This window comes from Odocoileus virginianus, chromosome 15 (assembly GCF_023699985.2).
Source record: "Odocoileus virginianus isolate 20LAN1187 ecotype Illinois chromosome 15, Ovbor_1.2, whole genome shotgun sequence".
Lineage (NCBI taxonomy): Eukaryota > Metazoa > Chordata > Mammalia > Artiodactyla > Cervidae > Odocoileus > Odocoileus virginianus.
Window position 1 is genome coordinate 29,693,195 of NC_069688.1, and position 26,030 is coordinate 29,719,224.

At 38.5% G+C, this 26,030-nt stretch overlaps 1 protein-coding gene across 1 annotated transcript in view; it reads left to right on the top strand.

Moving 5' to 3' along the window:
• STMN2 (stathmin 2) overlaps nt 1–26,030 on the top strand; it is a 54,730-nt gene that overhangs the window by 883 nt on the left and 27,817 nt on the right. The window lies entirely within an intron of this gene.

A 26,030-nucleotide genomic window follows, 5' to 3' on the forward strand; every position in this document is an offset into this window, starting at 1 on the left:
ACGAGCCGTCCCGCGGGGGTGGGGGGAAGGCACCTGCGGCGCGGGGCGCACAATGCGGACTGCCCCACCCTGAGCGAGCCGCGCCGGCGCCCTCCCCCCGCCCCGGGTGCAGCGTCTCCGGCTTAAAGGGGGGCTCGGGTGCGGAGCGCAGCGCGGAGCCCGGAGCCCAGCCCTGGGTAGACAGCGACGCCACGCCCCGCGCCTCGCGCTCCCGACTCCCAGCCTCGGCTTCCGAGCGAGACCTGACCATTGCCCCCGCCCTCCCCACCCTGGCCTCATTGTTCTGTTTGTAGACAGAGAGGAGAAAAGTGGGTTAAACATTTTTCTTTTCAAAACCACATCACCTAGGGTTGATTAGACTTAAACGCGATAGATTCTTCTTTCACGCATTTGATCGGTGGGGGGAAAACCTTTTGGAAGCTAGATATAAGTACACATAATAATACATATACAAAAGAGGTCAAGGTCTTTAACTGAGCCAAGTGATATAACAGTTTTGTAGGTCAAACAGGGCCAAACAACCGCAATTTTCATAGGCTCAGCCGGTATCAAGAGACAGATACCAAACGAGGTTCCGGATCCAAGGCCTCCAACCCCAACCCCTGGGTCTTGCGCCTCCTGGGCCCCTCGGTGGCCCCCGGGGACAGGCAGGGAGGGGCTGGAGCTCGGGCGGCGGCTGGAAGCACCCCTCCCCCGGAGCGGGATGCGGAGAAGGGAAAAGAGGCGAAAGAGGTTTGCTCTGGACCACTCCGCCCTGCCCCACCCTCCCAGGCGGAGCCGGGGAGACCTCCGGCTCAGATTCTTGCCAAAGGGGAGGGGGGCTGGGGAGGGGGGCCCTAGAGCTATCTGCAGTCCTAGAGCCCTCTTTTCCAGCCCGGCCGTCTAGAACAGACAGGACGCCCCTCGATATGCGCAGACTTCGGGCGTTGCTCGGAGTCCGGGCTCGGAGCCGCTCCCAGCCCACCGAGTGTCTCTGCAGAGAGGCCGCCTCGAGCCCCGCCCGGCCACACAAAGGCGCGGCCCCACCCCAGCCGGCCGCGGGGCCGCAGAGGTGACCCCTTCCCAGGAGTGCGGGGGGCGCTTCTCTTGCCCTCCGACAGTCCAGGGAGCCTGAGATTGCTTCCCCCAGCCGAAGCACACGATTCGCGCCCTGTTCAGGTGGAGACCCCTTGGGTGGTCTTGGTGCGAGAGACCCTCGCTCCTGGAGCGAGGGCTCGGCCCCACCCTTCCCAGCTGGGGCGCAGACCCGACAGCGGCTGGCCGGGTGGGGGCGCACTTGGCGAGCAGGCGCGTGGATCGCAGCCAGCCCTGCAGAGCCCCGCGCCGCGCCCTGCGCGCCCCTCCCCGGAGCTGGGCGCTCGCCCCCGCGGGTGCAGCCCAGGAGACCGGTTTCTACGCAGTGTCCTGAACTACCCCAGCTCCCCACAGTCATGCTTCGCCCTCGAGTCGGGAAAGGGTCTGAGAATGGGGGATGGGGGCGATCTGGCTCTGCGCTCTGCACCCCCACCGAGAGGTTTCTGCTGCAGGAGGGCTTCTGCAAACTCATCACCGTCATCAGTATTACTGCTGTTATTTCAAATTATTATTGTTTGATGACTCAGGTGCCATATTTGTTCAAACGGTTTGAATGATCGCATTTCAATGAGGATTAACCCTTGCTGCGCTAGCTTTTCTTCCTCCTATTCCCACCACCCCCTCCCCCAGAAAAGAATGCATTTCTTCTTTAATTATACTTTATAAAACAAGTAAATGTTTGGTTGCTGTAGGGATTTTGTATGTTCACAAGTGAAAGTACTTGCTAAGGGCAGGGCTTGTGTGCCAAAGACTGCTGGAATATTCTCCGCAGAAAATTGTTTGTGGCTACAATATGCATATATAATTGAAATATTATGATATTAGCGCTTGTATTCCTATGTATTATAGGCCATATCTATAAACATTGCAACGTAGGTTATGCACAGAATTTTAATTGTTTCTTTTTTGTTTTCGAAACTCTTCAATTTTGCACAGAAACGTGGGTTGTAAAACGGTAGCCATCGTTCCATTAATAAAAATTCCACCCCAAACACGACAAATGCAAGGGCCCTTTCTGCCATGAGTAAGCAAATCAGGAAAAGAAGTACAACCTCTGCATTATTAAAATAATGGATTTTTGAAATCATTCCAGTTGCAACGCATAATCAATTAATCACCAGGGCGGATGCTTTCTCCTGATTGATTAAACAATTATTGTATTCAGCATGATTGTACTAGGTGCATATAAAACTCCCTGTTATCTTCTCTAATGAAGTGGACACCTTCTAAATGGATACATAAATAACTGGAGGTGGAAAGAGGAGGATTTGGTCAAAATTTCAGGATAAGATGGAAAGAGAAATAGCAGTAGCTTATCATTAAATCTTATATGTATAGTTCATACCAGGCGAGTAAGCTGAGCCTGCAGTAAGCATTACTGACCCAGTGTAGCCAAAGGCAACTAGCTTGTTTAATGATATAAATTAATACATTTGCTGGTGGTTGTCTTACCTGAAAGAAAATAAATTTTTCAGTGATAATTAAGATTGGATGGTTTGGCATATTAAAATCTACAACTTTTAAATTAAAGTTAATTAAAATTAACCATGCTTTTGTGGTGTGACTCACAGATTTGTACTAAATTATCCTAAGGAGAAAAGGAGTGTTTTTATTGTTAGAGCAATTGTCTCTGCCCTTAATCATTAACATTTTGAGCTGAGTTGTATTGTTACATTCAAAATGCGTTTGCTTGCTTTTATATTTTTTAATTATTAATGGATAGATCATGGAATAAGCATTTGACAGATTATGTCTTCCATCAAATAACTCGTTCTCAGTGGTGAAATGCTGCAAAAGGTTACATTTTCCCCTGATTCAGGAAATGTCCTCTCCCAGTGTCATAAAGCCGGTTCATGCAGTGAAATAGTTTTCCTCTCTGTAATTTAGGATCAAAATAATTACTCAATTCTGTGATTATCTAGTTGTAGCTATCAAGCAGAATTTGTAAGCTAAATCTGTAAAATTAAAAATGAAGTGGAAGATAAATCAATTGCATAATTAAATGAGGATTTTTGTCATTGATAAATCCAAACCATTTTTAAGAAAATGCCTGACTTATCAATAACTGTGTTTTTTATTCCAGCCAACTATACATCCTCCCCACCCCAGCCCCACTCCCCCCAGCTCATCGCTCAGAGGCTGGAGGACGCTGGCCTCGGAGCCCAGGGCTACCTTTCTTGGGTGTGGTCACCCCAGGCAGCTGATATTTAACTCCAATTCACTCTAGTTTCCCTTGTGGTCTTAGACAAACACATATTATTCTGTTGTCACACAACCTGTGCCTTATATGAAAAACGCAAGAAATTTTCAAAAAATTTTTAAAAAATACAGAATTAGCCAGCGACCCAGATGTTTCCAGAACCAAGGCTCTTTGCTGGTTCTTTGAACTGGAAAAGCTTGGCGCCTGCATTAACTTTTCACACCACTAGAGGGCAATCATGTTCTCAAAAAAGTAGATTTGCTTATTTAAGCCCTGTTTCAAAAACTTGCTATTTATTATAAAAGCATTCACTTGCTTATTGGATAAGTTAATGCCATGCTTAACCTAGTGAATGAAAAGGGTTTGTGCACTTTTTCAAGGAGACATGAAATGAGCCATCTTAACAATCTGAAAGTAGGTGTTCAGTTCAGGAAGTAGGTATAGGTCCTGGTTAATTCTCTAATGATTTTACTCTTCTAGTATCATTACATTGTTATTGTAATGCTATTTATATTATTTGGGGAGTGGATACATACTAGACAGTGGTCAGTAGTAATATCAAGATTATATAGGTACAGAATGTTTCAATGTTTAAATAAATTAATTAAACAAAAATATTGTTTAGTTATTCATTTATTTAAAATGTGCTCATTGTTGTGGATTCATTTGAATGTCACTCTCCACCTTCAGGGATCTTGCAAGTTAGTGACTAAAGCAGACAGGTGCAATGTGATACTGAGCGAGCTCCACCCCGCAACCCCACCCCCACCCCCCACAATTGGCTGTTCCCTACTTTTTCAGCTTTTTTTCCATTTAAAGGATATCTCTTTTAAATAAATCCAGTGTGATTTCAGCTCGAATATTTAAGTCTAATATTTTGTCAGCTTTCAATAATTATTGAGTACTCCCTTGTAGTAATTTTATTAGTTTAGTAGAAAATTGATGTTAATTTTAATGAAATAAGAAGAAGCAGATAAGCATAAGCTGATTTTTAGGATTATCAAAATTGGATTTTTTTTAAATGTTTGCATTGGTAGGGAATTCTTTTTCTCTTATATTTCATGTAACTATAATCCAACCATAAAATATTTAATTGGTTCATATTACTATGCTCCCAGATTTAATGTGCTTGTGAATTACCCCTGACTTTCATTAAAATGCAAATTTTAATGTGGTATGTCTGGTTGAAGCCAGATATTCTGCATTCCTAACAAGTTCCCAGAAGATGCTGATTCTAACCACCAAATACATTGATTTAAGAAATATAAAACTGTGATATATGTGTACCTTCCACAGTAAGCTCTGACATTATGTCTTAAAATTTTCAAGTCTATGGCAATCTTTACAAAATATTTCACCTCCAATCTCATACACTTAGGGATTTTATTCCTCTGGGAGTTATGTGTTCTGTGCCATCATTTTCTTTTAATTGGACTTTTAAAATATATTCGGATTGCAGGATTCAGCAGAAGACCGTCAGGAGAATGTGGAAGTAAGAATTTGTGCATGTGTGTGTACCTCTCTGTGTATAAGAATGGAAGGTGACTTGTGGTACAGCTAAGAAGGATGACAAATCAATAATGCTCATTCCTGTCATTCCCAAAACAATATGCAGAAAAAAAATTTCAATTCAGAACCTTTTACTTGTGGAATGTAGTGCAAAAGTCTGTAACCCCATTTACCACATTGACTAATTCACTGTCAGTACTCCACACACTAAAGAAATGAACAAAGAGGATCTAGCAGCACTGAAATTGTCTCAATGCAGCCTGCATTTATCACCAAACTATCTAAGAGCATTTCTTCCTGGATACCATATTAGCAAATTATTAATAATCTTTTGAGTATGGATAGATATTTGAAAACAAATTATGTGTGTGTTATCTGCCCATGTAAACTAGTAAGGGACTTTGGTACTGACTTTCTAAAAAGGTGACCTAGAGGTAAAGAAATGTGCCATCAAGGAATATCATCAAAGATACCCCATGTCAATCCTTCTACACAGTGGGTTGCTGACCATGCAAACATTACCACATCTCTGGAAATGCTACCCTGATACTATGCATGAAATACTATGCATAGAAATGATACTACGCATGAAATATCTCAGATTTTAGCTTTACTATTTCCCAAATAGAACATTAAAAATATGGTCTCAAAATAAAGCTGACCAGAGATATAGTACAAGATACTGTCTTTCTCCATGAAATTGGAGTAAGCCTCAAGGTTATCCATTCCTTTGTTCCTCCTGTCATTTCAGGGTCTCTCAAAAGCGAGGAAACTTTCAATTTTTGCAACTCATAGTACATTTCAGAAGGAAGAAGACAGCATTATTAAAGTAATATGTGCTTTAAACATTTAATCCTAGCAGTCTTGATAGCTGTATGTGTGCTTCATCAGGACATAACAAAAAAATCTGAACTAGTGGCTCTTGAAGACTGAGCCAAAAAAAACTTCCTGCTTGGTCCTTCAATCAATAGTTTTCCCATGATACTGGTTGTTTCCAAGAGTCATTCTTCTGGCATAGAAGTAAATTTCAGAGTGTCTCTAAGAAATTACCTTAGTCTATTGATTTCATCCTTACATAGCATATGTAACATGCTGGCCACTATGCACTTCACACATTTCACTATCCAGGCATCCTCAAAAGTCAGTACCATTACAGATGAGGAAACTGAGGCCCAGGGAAGAGGAATGACTTTCCCGAGGCCACATAGTTACTCAGACCCGGAATTCAAACCCGGGTGTTCTGGCTCCAGAATCTTCATCTTTAATGAGTAACCTTACCTGTCAGAGGTTTTCTCATCATGGGGTTTGAACCAGTGATGCCACCATTTTGTTTAACAGGCCCAATGGTCTCATCCTTTGTGAGCACAGAAGCACCTTGAAGATGAAACACCTTCAAATTAATGACTCGTTATAATAGCTAACCTGGGGCTTATTACAGTAATTGCCACGATTCAGGCTTTTGGAGAAAGAGAGCTATGAGACCATGGGGGCTGTAACACATGAAACCACCTGGCTTTCTGAAGGCTCAGCTAAGAGCGCAGCAGGGAGTTCTCATGTGGACACAGTGATTTTTTTTCTGGAAAAAAAATCTTAATCTAATCAGTATCATCCTGGTTGACACATTTCAAATGCACTCTCAGCTGTCTCCATAGGCCCTATAAGTATAATTTTAATATTTTGTATTATAAAATAAGTCTAGAGCTAAAAGAGAGATACAGCAGTGGTATCCACATTTAGTATAACCATTAGACATTACTTGAAGACTTCTCCATCCTGTTATCTCAAAAGCAGGCAGGCAGGCAGGAATGATCTCTGAGAAGGTTCTGAATCCCCTGTGAGACATTTTTAATTATCTTTTAATAAAAGAATCAGGTCTTGTCATTTGTCAAGGAGACATTTGCAGTAGTAAAATCTGTGTTTATATAGCCCATTTTTATTAGTCGTGATTAAAGATAACAATTTGTGTTCATTTGTTCTTGCAAAACACTTTTATGTGAATGTAAAGGTTAATTAATGCATCTCAGCAAACAATTTGCTAGTCATCTTGAAATATAGCTTCTCGAGGAATTGTTCTTAAGAAAAGAAGCCACACACTATACCATAAAACCATAACCAAAATTTTAAGGTTTTTCTCATTTGTAATTTTGTTGACCTGCAGTTTAAAATATTTAATACTTTGAAAAATTATAAGATTCCAAAAATTTGTTTTTATGACCAAAAATAGATAGTTATAGTTCTTATACAGTACATTAAATGTAATGCTTTCCGGAATTGATTTTTTAAATTATAAAGTGGTGGCTATAAGAATGCTTATTTAGCAGTTATTCTTCTGGAATAATTGTACTCTGGATGTCAGATTGTTTATCATTCGTTAGCACAAGTAATTAGTATAATAATAAATCATCAGTGATATGAATCTGTCAATCTTTTGGTTGTATGTCTATATCAGTATAAAAAGAAATTGATGAAATTCATCTAGACTTAGTTCCACAAATACTTGTACAAGAAAGTATTTTAAAGTTTAGATTTTCATTCTACTCCCTATCTTGGAAGATTTTTTTTCCCTTTAACAGCAACAATAATGGAGCCAATTTTGTTCCACTGAACAAAACTGATTACAGTAAGCCTAATAACAGTCTTTCAGTTTGGGCTTTCTAGTAAATAGAAGCCTAACTCACATGATAAAGTTCAATCTATAAAGTACTGACTGTTTCAGAACTGAGATGAGAAGATGAGAATATCATATCAAGATGTTACCTCTTAACAGTTCTAGACTCTAACGAGGAGGGGCACCGATCATGTCAAGCAATTGGAGGGAGGCTATGCAGCTGCCTTGGAACCCTGCTTCAGAACATTCAGGCTTGTCTTTACTACTCCTGGTTCTTTTCTTTCCTAACACACTAATGTCTACCGTTATTTAAGTCTCAGCTTTATCTGAGCAGTGTCAGTTAGCATCCTTCTCGCTGTAGTTGTTCAAACATGTGAAACATCACGAGTGGATTCTAGTCTTTTGATGTCCAGGTTACATGATCCAAGACTCCTGTCACTTTAAAAATCATCTGTTCATTCTACTTCTGACCTACTTTTTCCTTTTAGAATTAAAAAAAGAAGCAGATAAACATAGAAGATTGAAAATGTTCAAAAGAAGAATTAGCATGACCTATCAATATGGGACCTTGCGGTTCTCAGAAGATATTCCCAAGCTCCATCCTTTTTAACTTGCAAATAGTCCCTATGAAATGAGCATAACATACAGGTTACTCTGTTTAAAAATGCTCAAAAGATTTACTTAAGCAAGTTTACATATGATAAGTTTTAGAGATAGAGACAGAACACATTGCACTATATATGTAATAGTATATATAGCATATATATCTGGCATATATAATATACATATCTTTATTATACATATTTATATGTCTAAATAAAGATATGAATATATCTTTATTAGACCTTTATGTACATATCTCTTTATTAGAACACAGGTCTAGTAAAAATACACATCTTTATTAGACCTGTATATGATTTTACTGATATATGAAATCTACAAAACAAAATAGAAATTCATAGATAGGTGAGGGGGTGCAGGATTGGGCAAAATAGGTGAGAAACATTAAGTACAAATTTTCAGTTATAAAATAAACAAGGCACAAGGATATAATGTACAGCATAGGTAATATAGTCAATAATATTGTAATAACTTTGTTGTACATGATGACAGATGGTAACTAAACTTATTGTGGGAATCATTTTATAATGTATAAAAATATTGAATCAATATGTTGTTCACCTGACATTAATATAATATTAAAGTCAATTATACTTCAAAAAAAGATGTAGATATCTAATATACATTGTATATCTTAATATTATATGTATTAGGTAGAATTAGATATGATATCTATGATATATATCATATATATTACATCTATATAAGATATATTATGATAATATATGATTAAATAAGCTAATAAAGTTTAGCACTTTCTCCTGTCCAATAATGAAATATGCACAAGTGAAGAAAGGCAGGTATTGAGTGGGTTTGCTTTCAGTCTAAAGTTATTAATGGTTAATGGCATTAATTGAAATAGATTCAAGCACCCACTCCATTCTGAAACCTATGCTAGGTGTTGTGAAAATATAAATAATCATGGTCCTCACCCTTGCAGAATTTAGTCTTTTGAAGAAAACAGACCCCTGAACATACAAAAAAAAACAATAACCAGTAATAATAGCTTATAACTATAAATAGAAGCGTCCACCATTTTAACAATTTTACTATACTACCCTGCAATATTATTACAAGACAGTACATGATACACTAAGACCATCAATTAGGAAGCACAGAGATCCACCCAAAAGCTGTTAAGACACTTCTGGCAGATCAGAAGTGGATATGGGGGTTAGATGGGCATAGCTTTAAATCTTGCCCCATCTATTCACTATCTGATAATCTTTGAGTGAATTATCATCTCTATACTGCCATTTTCCCAATTATATCACACAATATATCTCAGGGAAAAATAATACCACCTAAGTTACGGCTGTTGTCAGACAGAAAAAGGCAAATACTGTATGATATCAGTTATATGTGAAATCTAAAAAAAGTACAAATGATAAATGATATTTTTTGCATATATGCAAAACAGAAACAAACTCAGACATAGAAGGCAAGGTCATCGTTACCAAAGGAGAAAGGGGAGAGTGCAGGGACAAATTAGGGATATGGGATGAACAGATATAAATGACTGTGTATAAAATAGGTAAGCAACAAGGATATACTGTACAGCACAAGGGATTATAGCCATTATCTTATAACCTGTAATGGAGCATAATATGAAAAAATACTGAATCCCTATACTGGACACCCGAAACTATTGCAATGTTGGAAATCAGCTATACTTTGATTTTTAGAAAATCACATGGTTGTTGAGAGGATTAAGTAAACAATTCAGTATTAAGCACTTCATAATCCAGATCCACCACAGGCTTCCCTGGTGGCTTGCCCAGACAGTAAAGAATCTACCTGCAATGCTAGAGACCTGAGTTCGATCCCCTAGAGAAGGGAATGGCTACACATTCCAGCATTCTTGCCTGGAGAATTCCATGGACAGAGGAGCCTGGCAGGCCACAGTCCACGGGGTTGCAGAGAATCGGACACGACTAAATGACTTTCACTTCCCAATCCAAATAGTAATCCCCTTCCCTGACACCTTAAATGGATGATGAAAACAGTAAACAAAAATATTAATTTAAACAACTAAATTCTTTTACTTTGTAAATTTTACATATAATAACAAATCTACTAGAATTACTTGGAATTTAGGAAATGATCATTACTCAATAGTTCTTTGTGGTAGAGGGAGAACTGATAACAATATTTATGAAAAAGATGCCAATATCATATATCTCTAAGATAAATCCATTCCAGGAAATGCCAGAATCAAAAGTATTGGGTTGGCCAAAAAGTTCATCCAGGTTTTCCCATAAGATGTTAGAGAAAACCTGAGCAAACTTTTTGGCCAATCCAGTACATTTCTTTTGAATTTATTTCTCATCTCATGTTTCCCTGTTATATTTCATATCTCATCCTCCTTCAAATATACATATAGCATCAATAAAACTAACCCTCTTGCCTACCTAGTAAGGCTCATCAACATAAATTATCATATTCAGCAGAAATAAAAACTGATTCCAGAAACATTAAAATGTAGAGGTCTTCACTGAATTTTCTTGGAGAGCAGTTTCTTGTTCTTAAAAAGGCTATTAACCTATCAGTTTGGGGGGAAATCATATCACGTTCCACACTCAGACACAGACACAGAGTCTCTTGTTCTTAAAGTCTTATCAGCCCATCAATTTTATCCAAATCTGACATCACTTGACTCTTTCATAATCTCTCTTTCCTGTTTCTTCAATTTCCACCCTACCTGGAACTCTCCTGCTGTCTTCCATTTTCAACACCCATCCTTCAGCTAGATCTCTTCTTTCAGGAATAACCAAATATTTCTTATCTGGACCAATTTAGCCTTCCTACTCTCCACCCATTAGTAAATAAGCACAACAAAAATAACTAGAGCCAACAGTAAAAACAGAATACTCCTTAGATAACTGGTAGGGAAAAAGATACAGAAATGTACAGTTTAGTATTGTTCTCCAAGTCATTCATGAAAATGATACCTTTCCAATCAGTAGCTTTCCAAGTGCTGATCAGTAAAACACTGTAAAATATTAGTGGAATGTTATTATTTAAATAATTAAGATAAATAAGTAAGATTAGCATTCATCTGACATCTGATGTTATAGAGACTTAAGGGATCATAATTGACTACTGACTTAAAGGGGCACTATTTTGTTTTGCCTCCAAACCATCAATTCATAGAAATATATGGTACATAAACCTGGAATTATATTTATGACATAATTGCAGGCATATTAATAGAAATATGTTTACACTTACAAGTGTAGTATAGTCCTTTTACAAATTAGATACTGTTGATGATTACCATATACATATAAAAATACCCCATATTGTTCACATTTATAGGCCATAAAATGCAGATGATAAAATATACTCCTACCTTCTCATAAACAAGAAATAATGACAAAGGAGGAGCTTTATATGAAAGCATCAATACAATTTAAACACTCGCGAGGTCATAATATATTACACTGAGTAGAAAAGTTCAGCTGTAAAGAAAATGTAGATATTCTCTCACCTTAAAAAGTCAGTTCCAAATGCTTAACCAAAACACGAAAGTACAGAGAAAAGACCTATATCTCTTCCATTAACAGAACACTTGGTTTTAAAAAGAGCTTAGTAGTAGAACAAATAAAAGAAAATGCAATTCAGTATCTAGGATGAAAATTTTTTATAAGCTCAGCATTAACATTGAAGAAATATTGAATCAAGCTGCTTTGAAAAAATTGGATTCCATCTGCTGTAATTTTTCTTAAAATGAATTTTTTTAAGCACACGCAGTAGCAGTCTGTATTGGTTTTGAGTTGCAGGAAGCTACATTCCAACATATGCAAGAGAAGAGTCACAGAAAAATGTAACTTGGGAGAGAACAGTGAATTTTATGACCTGCTTGCAGAGCTGAAAAGAATGAACGCATACCCACTTTTGCTGCTGTGGGTTTGTTGAGGTTTCCCTGGTGTCTCAGATGGTAAAGAATCTGCCTGCAATTCAAGAGGCGTGGATTCAGTCTCTGGGTCATGTAGATCCGCTGAAGAAGGAAATGGCAGCACATTCCAGTATTCTTGCCTGGAGAGTTCCATGGACAGAGGAGACTGGCAGGCTACAATCCATGGGGTTGCAAAGAGTTGGACATGACTGAGTGACTGACGCACTTACACACATTCATTGTCAGTAAAAGAACTGCAAAAAAATATATAAATTGGGAGAGAGCAATGAATTTTATGACTTGCTTACATAGCTGAAAAGAATAAATGCCTACCCACTTTTGCTGCTACTGACAACAAATAGCCAATATTTTATCACTTTTGATAAATTTTAGAAGTGAACGCTGAATACATGGAATAAGGACCAGTCAGCTAAGTCAAATTAGATTTCTCAGAACTGCTTCTGAAAAAGAGTTTGGTCTCCTAGAAGCAAAAAGAAGTAAGCAGGCTTTGCAAATCAACTTCACATCTAGCTTTCCTTGATCTTTCTTCCTGTGAACTCGACAGGTTTACCATCTAGCAATGCGCTTGGCAATTAGCCACATTCTGACTCATAGCACCTTCTTGTGGTCATCATATTCCTTGTCACTTACTGTCTCCCTACTATGCAGAAACCAGTGACGTGTCACATACCCCCTCTGCCCTTTTCCTATTTCATTTTTATGGCAACTTTTAAACAAGTTTCATTATCCCTGCTTGACAAGGAAGGAAAGGAGAAGCCCCAGGAAGTTCTGTAACTTTGTGGAAGTCACACACATTGTTCAGGACAGAGGCAGGTTTCAGGTCTCAAGCTCTGTCTATTTGCTCCAACTGCCTTGCCAAGAAAGGTTGTTGACTTCGTGTTTTGCTACAGACATTATTTGTCTTATATGCTACTATACTAAGGGTTTCTTTTAGGCCAGAACCACATTTCATGTACCTCATCTCCCCTACCGCAGCCTCGTGGCTGGCAGTAATAATACTGTTGGCTAATGTGCATTGAGTATTTAGTGTGCTGAGTGTAGTGAAACTGTGCCAAATACCTTAAGATTATTACCATCCCCATTTCATAGGTGAGCAAAGGAGGGAGGGCAAGTCACCCACAGCTAGTAGGTGCTCGGGCTAGGATTTGAAACAAATCAATCTGACCCTGGAACCTGCGTGGGCAGCACAGCCTACAGCCTCCCTTGGATACAGCCGGGGCTCCATCTGTGTTCAGTAATTATGAGATATGGATGAAGAGAAGTCTCAGAATTACAAGAAGAAAGATGCCACAGCATTTCACTGTAGCCACACTCTGCAGGACTTCAAAAGTCAAAAAATAAAGAATAAGTTAGGATTAATCTTTATAACAACATCTTGTACTAGTTAGCACTTTGGTTTCACAAAACATCATTTAATTCGGTCTCTACAGTGATATCCTATCCTACCCCTATTTTTTGGATTAACTCATATTTAGAAGGTTTAATATATTTGTTAAAGTCAGAGAGATCCTGAACTAGAGCATAAGTCTTGAGTTCTTGCTCACATTTTTTCTATTATGCCAAGGTAATATTTATTCATCTTTAGTCAGTATTATGGGCTTCCCTGGTGGCTCAGCTGGTAAAGAGTCTGCCTGCAATGCAGGAGACCCAGGTTCAATCCCTGGGTTGGGAAGATCCCCTGGAGAAGGAAATGGCAACCCACTCCAGTATTCTTGCCTGGAAAATCCTGTGGAGTGGAGCCTGGCAGTCAGTTCTCCAGACCAGAATACTGGAGTGGGTTGCCATTCTCTTCTCCAGGGGATCTTCCCAACCCCGGGATCGAACCAGGGTCTCCCACACTGCAGGCAGATTCTTTACCAGCTGAGCCACTGGGGAAGCCCAGAAAAGCAATGGAACCCATAAATGAATGCAGAGGAAACATTTACCTACCTCTTTTTTTCTCCTTACATAGAGGGACGTGATTACCAGCTGTGAAGCTGACCTTATGAAAGACAGGCTGAGCGGGTTGCTTAAATTTTGCCTGGAAACTGAGCAATTATTGTGTTACTAACTAGCACCATTTGAAACTATCGCCATAGTTACAGCTGTGGGATAAGGGCCAAGTGACAGAAGCAGGCCACTGCAAAGCACAGCAATTCCTGTCTGTAGCATAAAAGGAAGTTAGTAAATTTACTGGAGAGAATCAGTGAGCTCAGTCTGGGTCCAACATCTGGGCTCTTAACCCCCCACTCTTCACCTTTTCTCTGTGGGGAAGCCAGCTGAGCCACAGAGAGATTGGTGGAGGGGGACAGGGGAACGGTGGGGGGGGGGGGGGGGGCTGGTGTCATTTGCAGCTGGTGGCAGCTCCTCCCTGCTCAGCCACCAAAAGGTTAGCATTTATAGAACACTAACTGCCACATCCCTGGAGGAGGAAATGGCAACCCACTCCAGTATTCTTGCCCGGAAAGTCCCAAGGTCAGAGGAGCCTGGCGGGCTACAGTCTGTAGAGTTGCAAAGAGTCGGACACACAACTGAGCAATTGAGCGCAACTGCCGCACACAACTCTACATCCACACATTAAATAAGACACCTTCTCTCACCCTCAGAACCTTAAATATGGTAGGGAAGAAATGATTAACAGCAAACACAACAGTAGAGGAATAACGCTAAGCTTTATGAAACAAGCCAGGAATATGCCTATGGCTTTCAAAGGAGAAGAGACTGAAAGCCCCTTGCAATGGAAACCATCCAGTTTGAGTCCCTCCAGTGTTTCGATGTCACAACCATTAGAGCCTTTTCAGAATTTTCACCTTAACCTAGTGTTCAGATCCTCTGTCCTGCTCTATATATTATTACTTGAGCACTTCTTTGAACTTGTGAATAATATCCCAAACCACAAGTACACTTTTTTATGAATGTGTTTAGGCTGAGCAAATCTAGAGAGAACAGAACATAAAGGAAATCCCATATTGTGCCTATAAGTATTATATTTTACCAAGCTGTGATTTTTAAAATAATATCAGCAATTTATTATGCCAAATTTCAATTCATATTTATCTATACAGGTCAAACACTTGATACCATTTTGCCTTCAGGTTTTTAATTAGGAATGTTTATGACCAAGTCAAGGGCTACTTGCTACATAAAGAAAATAAGATGCTTGTTTATTCCGATCTCACTCAACCAGTTATAATGATATGTAATCTTTCTCATATCTTAGGAATGAGTATTATGAACTCAAAAAGAACTCCAGATGACATCCAAAACTTTACATTTTATGCATCACCTAGTCTGCCTCATTGTGAAAATAGGTACATATTTAAAGCCAAAAATTGATCTTCCATGTAGTGTGGGGTAAAGTTGTTTGCTCAAATAGTTAGACAATTTGAAATTCAAACCATCAGTAGCTTTATGAATCACATTATATATAACATTTGTGTCTATCATGTAAATATTTATTATTAAATATAAAGTTTTGGTAAGAGGAAAATTTACAAAGCAAAAATATAAAGAGAAAGTTTTCCTTTTCTTTAAAAATGTAATAGCTTAAAATAATTTGTTTAAAAGAAGGTAGATAATGGAAACCCTTAGTGGAGAAAACACAAAAGAATTAATCAGCATGTAATGAGAAAGCTAATCCATTTAAAGACAAAATTGCTAAATTTGTAGAATCATACAATTCCAGAGCTTGGGAATACTAACTATCAATGAGAAGAAAAAAAAAAAATCCAGAGAAATTAAATAGCTTGTCCAAAGTCTTAACATAAAAATCTTAAGTTCTGAGACAACTTCAAAGTTCTGCTCTCCCTTCCAGTTCTGAGATGCTATGGCTAGTGATTCCAATTGCATTAAACAAAATGCAGACCTAATAATATTTATGTTGATGATCTTAAAGTAAGTTTTTGAGAAATAGTGCTCACCAATTCAAGTCAACCAGATTTCATAGAAGCAGAAAAACAATGCATAGCCAGAACATAATAATGTTTTGTTACATTATTTCCTCAGTAATAATATATTTCCTCAAAGTATGAACAAACTCCTGATCACTCAGTTATTTTTATTTGTATCTTATAGGTTAAATGTGTTGTGAAATCCACCCTTAAGAGAACATACAATTACTTTTTAAACATTTCTGGACTTTTCATGACATATATTGCTTATTTCAAATAATCAAAACCCAAATTTCAGTATCTTTAGCCTTTCTGTAGACATTTGCTTTATTACCAAAAAAAAGGGCAAAAGGATGTTTTGTCACGCAAAGAACAATTACTTAACAAAGCTACGGTTATCTTAGTATAAGCATATAAAACTTTTGTGCCACTGAAAATGACCATTTCTTAGAAGAGCTTTTATTTCCAGAAGAAACAAAAAGATGTGAAAGAAAGAAAACTTAGAAAACTTCTCTTGGACCACGTTCCCTTTTATATTTTGATCTTGTTTGTAACAGTCATGACCCAAAATTGACTGGGGAATTCAGAAGCTTCTGACATTTTACTTACTTGCTTTTTATATTGCTTTTCATCCCTTACAGAAAATTATACTTACATAAGTTCAAGTATATGATGGAAAGAATCCTATTTCAGAAAATGAGTCTTTACATGGTAAAGCTTGAGGAAGTAGCATTTGATTTTCAAAACAGAAAGCAATTTCCATGGCATATTTAGGTTAACCTCAAAATTCCTTCCACACTGTTTAGCTGCCTCGAAAATGGATGCTGAAGGTAATCACCCAGTGGAAGCTGTAGCATTAAGAGGCTTCACATTCATTTCAAATGCTCTGGTACTTAAATCCATTCCCAGAGGTATTCAAGAAGAGTATCACTCAATTATTGTCTTTTAATATTGGTAGGAGTTCTAAATTTTGATAATGTGTCTATTTTCTGTTTTTCTTTAAATATATATTTGTTTGTTCTATTCTCTATGACACAAAATGACTGTAGGACATATTACTTAAGTGTGACTAACAAGGTCACAAGATTTGTTTTCACTCGGGAAGAAATTTGCCTGACTGCCCAGTTTTTGTTCCCTACTCCAGTTACCTAGGCATTTAATACACAGTTTCTTAATGGTTGACTAGAATAGAACTCTGAGAAACTTGCTTTGAAAATCCACCTTTTAGAGCACTAGTGAGTAAATGTTACATACATTGAGACTCTAGAATTCTCCTTAAGTTTTGAGAAGCAAGCAAAATACCGGCTCCTATATGAGGCTTTTTTGGCCTTTTCCTGAAATATTGTCTATTAATCATTTATATACCATTCATTTCTGAAGAAAAATTTTAAGGAGACTGCTATAAATACAGTTTGTATACTACCCAGATAGGAATTCTAGTCAATGGAAACTTATTAAGTATTATTAAACAATACCAGTAAGTTAAATGCATCTTTTATTCTCAGTTGATGCTAGTAACTGTTACAAGTAGTAAGGACTTTTTAAGATCCACTCAAAACTAAAACAACAATATGGAACTCTTCAAATGCATAGAAACATTCCACCATTCCAAGGGAGTAGAGGTTTGTGTGAAAACTTCAAGAACTATGCTTTCAACTTCTAGCAAATTTTCAGATTGGTAGAGGAATTAAATCAGGATATAACTAACAGGGGATTTCCCAGGTGGCTCATGGCAATCCACTCCAGTATTCTTGCCTGGAGAATCCCATGGAAAGGGGAGCCTAGCAGGCTATAGTCCATAGGGTCGCAAAGAGTCAGACATGACTGAAGCGACCGAGCGCATGTGCGCGCACACACACACACAAAACTAATAGGAATTGCCCCACAAATTATTGCAGAATCCCTGCTTAATCAGATTGTTTTCTTTTTAATGTTCTGTATAAATTAGCATATTCCATTATCTGAAGATAGGCAACTCCATCTTGTAATGACAAAGAGGACTCCCTTTGAATTCATTGTATCTTCAGCATCTAAATCACTGATCAAGAGAAAAGTCAACTGGCCTATTAAGTGAGATAAAGTTATGTGAATCTTATATTAGCTTTTTTTGTCTCTCACTTGTCAGAAAAGTCTTGAATTTTTCATTTCTGAAAGTTCTTGCTTGCACTGAGACTATAATAGGAAATTCACCATATATGCAATTTTATACTTCCTTTTGCAATTCAGAAACATGAATCATAGTCAGACTTATTTCTAAAATCCATGGGAAGGGGAACCCAGAGCTTATTTTCTAGAGAAAGGCTACATGTTACAACAAAAAGAATAAAGAAACCAATATCCTCCTCATTGACGACCACAACATTTTTGATTCTAGAATTTATACCATAGTCAGTCTGCATAAGAAGTATGAGTTTTGCTGAATTAAGAATGGGTACAAAGTATTTTTCTACTCTCAGTCAAAAGTTTAAAAGTAATAGGACAAGATTTACATGAGTTGGGTGTCACATTTAGCCATTTTGGAGACACAATTTAGAGAACATCATGGCAACTCCTGAAGGGCCCTTCCCTGGTGTCTCAGATGGTAAGGAATCTGCCTGCAATGCAGGAGACCCAGGTTTGATCCCTGGGTCAGGAAGATCCTCTGCAGAGGGGTATGGCAACCCACTCCAATATTCTTGCCTGGAGAATTCCATGGACAGTGGAGCCTGGTGGGTTACAGTCCATGGGGTTGCAAAGAGTCAGACACAGCTGAGCGACTAACACTTTCTGGTTTAGGAGATCACAGGGAAGAGGAGGGGAAAAGGGAGGAAAAAACCCATTGCTCTATGAGAACTTCACTCAGTCACATGAACAGACTCTCTGTTCTTTCACTCTGGTTTTCCCTCATTTTAGTCCCAACCAATTTAGCTATCATCCTAGGCTTGTGACTACTGCTGAAGACTTAAGAAAAATATATCCTTTGATACCTAAAATTAGGCTTGGTAATAAAATCTTGACTTGCAGACAAAATAAAGTGCTTCCATTACTCTTGTGTAAACCACAGTGTAGTTTGGGCTCCATGTAAGACTACAAGAATTTCTTTCATCACGGGAAAAGATAAAAGAATAGCACCCTGCATGGTTAAATTCTCATTAAACTCAGCAGACGTTTGACTTGGAAGTAAGAGTAAGGTAAAGTTCCAAGTTGATACAATTTACTGCTTTTATTACAGTTTTGACCCCAGGGACTGATTCAGGTCACCCAGTTTCTTTTCCTTGTTACAACTGTTTGACCAGTTATCAATGGAATTGAAATTTAAGAGTCTCATATGCTTCTGTAAAATCCAATGATGCGTTGTACAGCTTTGACCTTCTTAAATGTCCCTTGATTTGATTTGATGTCTATTCCTACAGAAAAAAATATGCTTCCTTGGCTGATCAAAATATTAACCTTTCAAAACCTCTGTGACTATTATAGCTTAGGAGATCATAATTCTTATGGGGAGATGTGCATGGAATAAATACCAGCTGAATCCATATTTATTCTAAGCCAATTAGCATTACATCATCATGGCAGAAATATCTAGAACATTACCTCATATCAGAGATCTTCTGGGGTGTTAAAATAGATCTTGAAAAATCTGAGATTTCTTTTTCATGTAAATGTTAAGTTCTCAATTATGTATTCATCAAGCAAAGTTTTTTTAGGGCCCAGATAGAAGCCAATATAGTATGCAAATGTTTTAAATAAAGTCATTTTCATGCATTTCATCCTTCAAGAGGAAAATCAGTGATGGGGCTCTTGAAAGTATTTCTAAATGGGATGATAAATTTGACTTTTAGAAAATAATCTGATCTGAGGTTCTAGGACCCCAAAACAATCAGACTACCAAACGCAACACACACACATGCACACACACACAATATATAGCTAAAATCAAGTTAAAGTGAGCAGCAGGAGCTTAATTTATGACATGAATAAAGCATCAAAAAAAGAGCTTATAGGTAACTGATTCTCACCTATTTGAAGACTTAGAAAATAGGAGAGCTAGAGAGGAAGACAGTTAGGAGATCAGTGGTAGAGTGTGGGTTCAGTGTTTAATGATTGTGGGTATAAATCTTGAGTCTTTTTAGAACTGATTAGCTGAGGACCTTGTTTCTCCCTTTATGTCACTGAAACTGTGTCACCAGCACCCAGAGTATTACCAAGAATATCCTCAACTGTCACCCCCATTTTCCAGATTCTAAAGATTCCCCTACCTGGAAATGCTAGGCTTCTTTCCCCCAAAGAAAGAGGTGCTTTTAATTTACTGTTTATATGTAACAAATTGCAAAGCTTCAAATGTCAATGAGATCTCTTAGAAACCAATGAAAATATACTTGTTGTGAAACCAGTGCTAGGGAACTATATCCTACATTCTGTATATCATCTACCTTGGCCCTTTACTTTCTGCCTAGAGACCTTTCAAAAGAAGAAATTTAGGTTGACTCCAAGTTGTGTATTTTAGGACTTGCAAAAAAAAAAAAAAACCCTCTGCTGGACTAAGATGATCACAGGAAAAACGTGAGAAAGGAAGGTGCTGACAGACCCTGAGCTTCCTTCATCAGGGCCCCTGAAACACAAGTCCATAGCCAAGTGGTCAATGCCCTGAATGTCTGCTCACAGAGATGTTAAGAACACTGTTCTGTGGGGACACAGACAAGCAGCCCATTCAGCGATGATGAAGTATTTCCTCCCAAAACAGTATATAAGTGATATTTCCAGAGCATTCCATAGCTGTCTTTCATGTGTTAATAGAAGGTCTAATACATATCACTTTTTTTTTATACTCAGCATTAGCCAAAACTGAGGAGTCAAATAAAATTTTTCTCAGAATGAGCAAGCAAATGATATTTTTGTGATACTGCTGATTCCAAGTCAAATAACAAAGTGGGTATGAGAAGTCATATTGCTGGCCACTCCCACACAAGCCAGGTGAAATACAAAACTGAGCATTTTTTAAAAACTCATTTTTAATTATTTGGACCTTTCAAAAACAATGCAGTATACTGCCATGAATAATATACATCATTTTCTTGTTGAAACAATATGTATAAAATTAAGATGTATTTGAAAGTTTAAGCAAAGGGTTAGAGTCTGATATATATTTAGAAGAATGGGAGAAACAATTTTACACATATATAATATAAATGTTATGTGTTCCCAACACAGGGATTGAACCCAGGTCTCCTGCATTGCAGGCAGATTCTTTACCATCTGCTTCCTTGGTGGCTCAGATGGTAAAGAATCTGCCTGCAGTGAGGGAGACCCAGGTTTGATTCCTGGGTCAGGAAGATCCCCTGGAGAAGGAAATGGCAACCCATTCCAGTATTCTTGCCTAGGAAATCCCATGGACAGAAGAGTCAGCAGGCTACAGTCCATGGGGTCAGAAAGAGTCAGACATGACTGAAGCGACTTAGCATACACATTGCTATTATTCAGAGTTCATTGTAGCCACTTGGAAAAAATGGAAAAACTATGTGTTCATACACCATTAGGTTAAGTGGATATTGCTCTAAAATCATTATACATCGTGTGGGTTGAATTTTAAATGAATTTACTAGAGAAATACACTTACTTCAAAACATTAATAGTTAATAGCAAATGCAGCCAACAATGAAAACTATTATATGAAATTACCTGCCTCCGCCCACATCCTTACAAGCATGCACACTCTGTTTGGTGTTGAGTATAGTGAAAAGATTAATATATGCTGACTTCCAAAAACCAATGAAGGAAATGATTGTCAATTCAAAGGGTGAAATTTCAATAGTGAAATCTTAATAACATGTTTCTAATAGCATTTGCACTTGCTTGGATTTGTTTTATTGGCAATAAAAAAGTTTACCCAAATTATATATATTTCAGTACTTCAACCCATGGTCTGTTTTCTGCAAAGCCAACTTATCTTACTGGACTCAGTTTTAGCAACACTGTCTCTGGAAAGCTTCCCTTGGCTACCCAGCCATGAGGCTCTCTCACCTTCTTCCATCTACCCTTGACTCCAAATTTCTATCAATTCACCTTTCATAAAATCCCTTGCATCTTCTCTTTCCTTTTCCTCTGCATTCAGTTCAGTTCAGTTCCTCTGCATTACCATTTCCCAAAGTCACACTGCATTCTCTACTGAACTTTATTCAGTTGTTTCTTAACTTTATTCAATGTGTCTCCTGGTGTCTTTCGTGAATAAAATGGCCAAATAGATCTAAGAAGAGCCTTTATCAGGTAATTCCACTTTCAAAATGTTCAACGGCTACGTATTGCTAGGATGACTTGGAACAGACAAATTTTCCAACCGTGAAAGAGGATGTCATTAATGGGCTTAAACCAGGGTGATACAGGCAAACCAAAACTTACCGAAAATCAAACCAATGCCAACTCTGTGCTTCTCAAACTTTCTCACATAAATATTCCTAAAGTAAAAGTGAAGTCACTTAGTTGTGTCCAACTCTGTGCTACCCCATGGACAGTAGCCTGCACCAGGCTCCTCCATCCATGGAATTTTCTCGGCAAGAGTACTGGAGTGGGTTGCCATTTCCTTCTCCAGGGAATCTTCCCAACCCAGGCATCGAACCCAGGTCTCCTGCATTGCAGACAGACTTGTTTCTTAACTTTATTCAGTGCGTCTCCTTGTGTCTTTCCTCAATAAAATGGCCAAATAGATCTAAGGAGAGCTTTTCCGTCTGAGCCACAAGGGAAGTAGATATTCCTAATGGTGGGATCAAATTCTCACGTTCAAATTTATTTTTAATTTACACATTTAAAATTCTTAAAATACTAACATTTTAGTATATATTCATGTTTGTGTTAATATAAACATAATGGTTTAAGTCACAAGCATCCTTTTACATGAGCAAAAATTCAAAACATCCTACCGAAAATCCTGGCACACAACTGACCTCAAAGAAGACTTCCTATCAGGGCACAACTTCTAACACCCCTTTGTGGCAGAGTCTTTGAGACGCCATTCACAAAGATTAGGAAGTGAAAGATGCTCCCTGGAATGAGCTGAGTCATTCTTCCTTAAGTGAACTCACTGTTCCACCCATAAAAGTTTCCCATATGGTCTCTTTAGAAGACCATTTCCATGTCAACAATAATAAATTTGCCTTCTCTCTTCTTTGCCTCCCTCTTCTCTACTCAGGCTTACAGTTACAGTCCACTTGGCTCTGGCCGCCATATATTGGATTGGTCAAAAAGTTCATTTGAGAACTTGTTATGGAAAAACCCAAATAAGCTTTTTGGTGAACCCAATAAAATACAAGATAATCAGTTAAAGTTGAATTTCAGAAAAGCATAGAATGGCTTTCAGTATGTCCCATGCAATATTTGGATTAAAACTTAACTAGATGTTGGTATTTTTATTTGCTTTAAATCCGGCAACTCTAACTATAACGTCACTCCTGACCACCCTCTCCACAAACCCAGGACTTGGAGGTTCTGCTGAATTTCTAGCATGACTCACCTGTGCCTCTATTTGACACTTAGCTTATTTTGCATGTGTTTCTATCAGTTTTTAGCTTCCCTGGCGGCTCACATGGAAAGAATCTGCCTGCAATGAAGGAGACCAGGGTTCGATCCCTGGGTTGGGAAGATCCTCTGGAAAAGGGAATGGCAACCCACTCCAGTATTCTTGTCTAGAGAATTCCATGGACAGAGGAGCCTGGTGGGCTACAGTCCATGGGGTCGCAAAGAGTCAGATATGACTGAGCAACTAACACATTCAGTTTCACACTATCGCTTTTTACATCTGTGTACTTCACTTCCCTGACTTGAAAGCTCCTTAAGAATGAGGACACATATATTATATCTCTTTGTAATTTCATAATGCCTCACAGAAACTGTTGACCGTGGATAGTGACCATAAACACTTTTTAATTGAGAGACATTCAAAATCAATGAACAAAATAGCCAACAGTGATTCACAAAGCAACTGCCTTCTGTTCCATTCAGGACTATGCTGTAAATTAGTTTATAAATGAGTAAGATGTAACATTTGCCTTTAGAGAGCTTAGTTTAGTAAACAAAAAGTACACATCAAAAGTAGTAATGAGGGAGTCTTGTTCAGTTGCTAAGTCATCTCCGACTCTTTGCAACCCCATGGACTATAGCCCACCAGCATCCTCTGTCCAAAGGATTCCCCAGGCAAAGATACTGGAATGGGTTGCCATTTCCTCCCTGAGGGGATCTCTCTGACCCAGGGATCAAACCCAGTGTCTTTTATGTCTCCTGCATTGGTAGGCAGGTTATTTACCACTAGCACCACCTTGAAAGCCCAGAGTTTGCTCTAATTATGTCCACTGAGTCAGAGATGCCATCTTTATCTCATTCTCTACCACCCCATTCTCCTGCCTTCAATCTTTCCCAGCATCAGGGTCTTTTCCACTGAGTCAGCTTTTTGCATCAGGTGGCCAAAGTACTGGAGCTTCAGCTTCAGCATCAGTCCTTCCAGTGAAGGAGCCTAAGCAGTATATAATCAAGTAGAACAATATAATAAAGATTAGGTATTACAGCCTACTAAGGACAATAGGAGATCAATGTGGATAGCAGCCCTGAGAGAGGGAAACAGTGAGGAGCAGGGATCTGAGTTGAGATTCAGATCTTGGGAAGAATGTAGATGAGAGGAGAGGATTAGAAAGGGCAGTGTCACCTGGGGAAAGTGGGTAATGGAGCCAGGGAGGAAGGGACCCTTCTTCACAGTCTGCCTTTGCTACTTGGCAACCATCAGAATTTGCTTGGGCTGTGGTTTCAACTGGCGTTAAGGGATTCCCTAGGATTCAGAGCAGAGAAGGCAATGGCACCCCACTCCAGTACTCTTGCCTGGAAAATCCCATGGACGGAGAAGTCTGGTGGGCTGCAGTCCATGGGTTTGCAAAGAGTTGGACACAACTGAACGATTTCACTTTCATGCATTGGAGAAGGAAATGGCAGCCCACTCCAGTGATCTTGCCTGGAGAATCCCAGGGATGGAGGAGCCTGGTGGGCTGCCGTCTATGGAGTCACCCAGAGTCGGACACGACTGGAGCGACTTAGCAGCAGCAGGATTCAGAGCAACTATAGGAGTGAAACTCTACGCCATATTTATGGCTAGACAGAGTCAATCATGCCATATAGAGTCACAGGTCCTGATTTTTAGAAATAATCGAAGTGCACTGTCATGTGTAAAACAGATAGCTAGTGGGAACCTACTATATACAGCAGGGAGCTCATCGGTGCTCTGTGATGACCTAGATGGGGGTGAGAGGGAGGACCAAAAGGGAGGGGATATCTGTATAGATATAGCTGATTCACTTAATTTTACAGTAGAAACTAGCAACATTTTAAAGCTACTATACCCCAGAGAAAAAGAAGGATGCTAAGAAATCACCCACAAACTGGGGCTGTCCCCAGACCACCTAAGAGAACAAAGAACAAATGTTTCTATCAGTCACAGTTATACATTACACATGGGCACCAAACGTATTGGTTCCTGACAACGTGTACACCCATATCAAGTACAGTTAGAGCAGTGAGTGACCTTACTGAAAATTAGTGAATTGCATTTCCATGGAACTAAGGACTGATGGTGAGGAGTATTTTCTTTTGCAGAAAATCTTTTTCTTCTACACCTTTAATCTGTTACCACTATAAGAAAGAAAGTCTTTTTTTTTTAATTTGAAGTATAGTTGATTTGCAATATTTGTTAGTTTCAGGTATACAACAATGTGATTCCATTATATTTTTTTCACATTACTTTCCATTAGAGATTATTATAAGATATTGAATATTGTTCCCTGTGCCATTCAGCAAAGCCTTGTTGCTTATCTATCGTAGGTGTAGTAGTTTGTACCTGTTAATCCCATACTTATAATTTACACCTGCCCCCAATTCCTTTCCACTCTGGTAACTGTAAGTTTGTTTTCTATGCCTATGAGACTGTTTCTGTTTTATATATAGATTCATTTGTATTATTTTTTAAGTTCTACATATAAGTGATATCATATAATATTTGTCTTTCTCTGACTTAGTTTGATACTCTCTAGGTCCTTCTATGTTGCTGAAAATGGCAATATATCATTCTTTTTTATTATATATATAATATATATTATCAGAATAATGTAGTACATATATATATATAGTTGATGGGAACTTGGGTTGTTTCTATGCCTTGGCTATTATGAATAGTGTGGCTATGAACTTTGGGAGGCATATATCTTTCCAATTAGAGTTTTC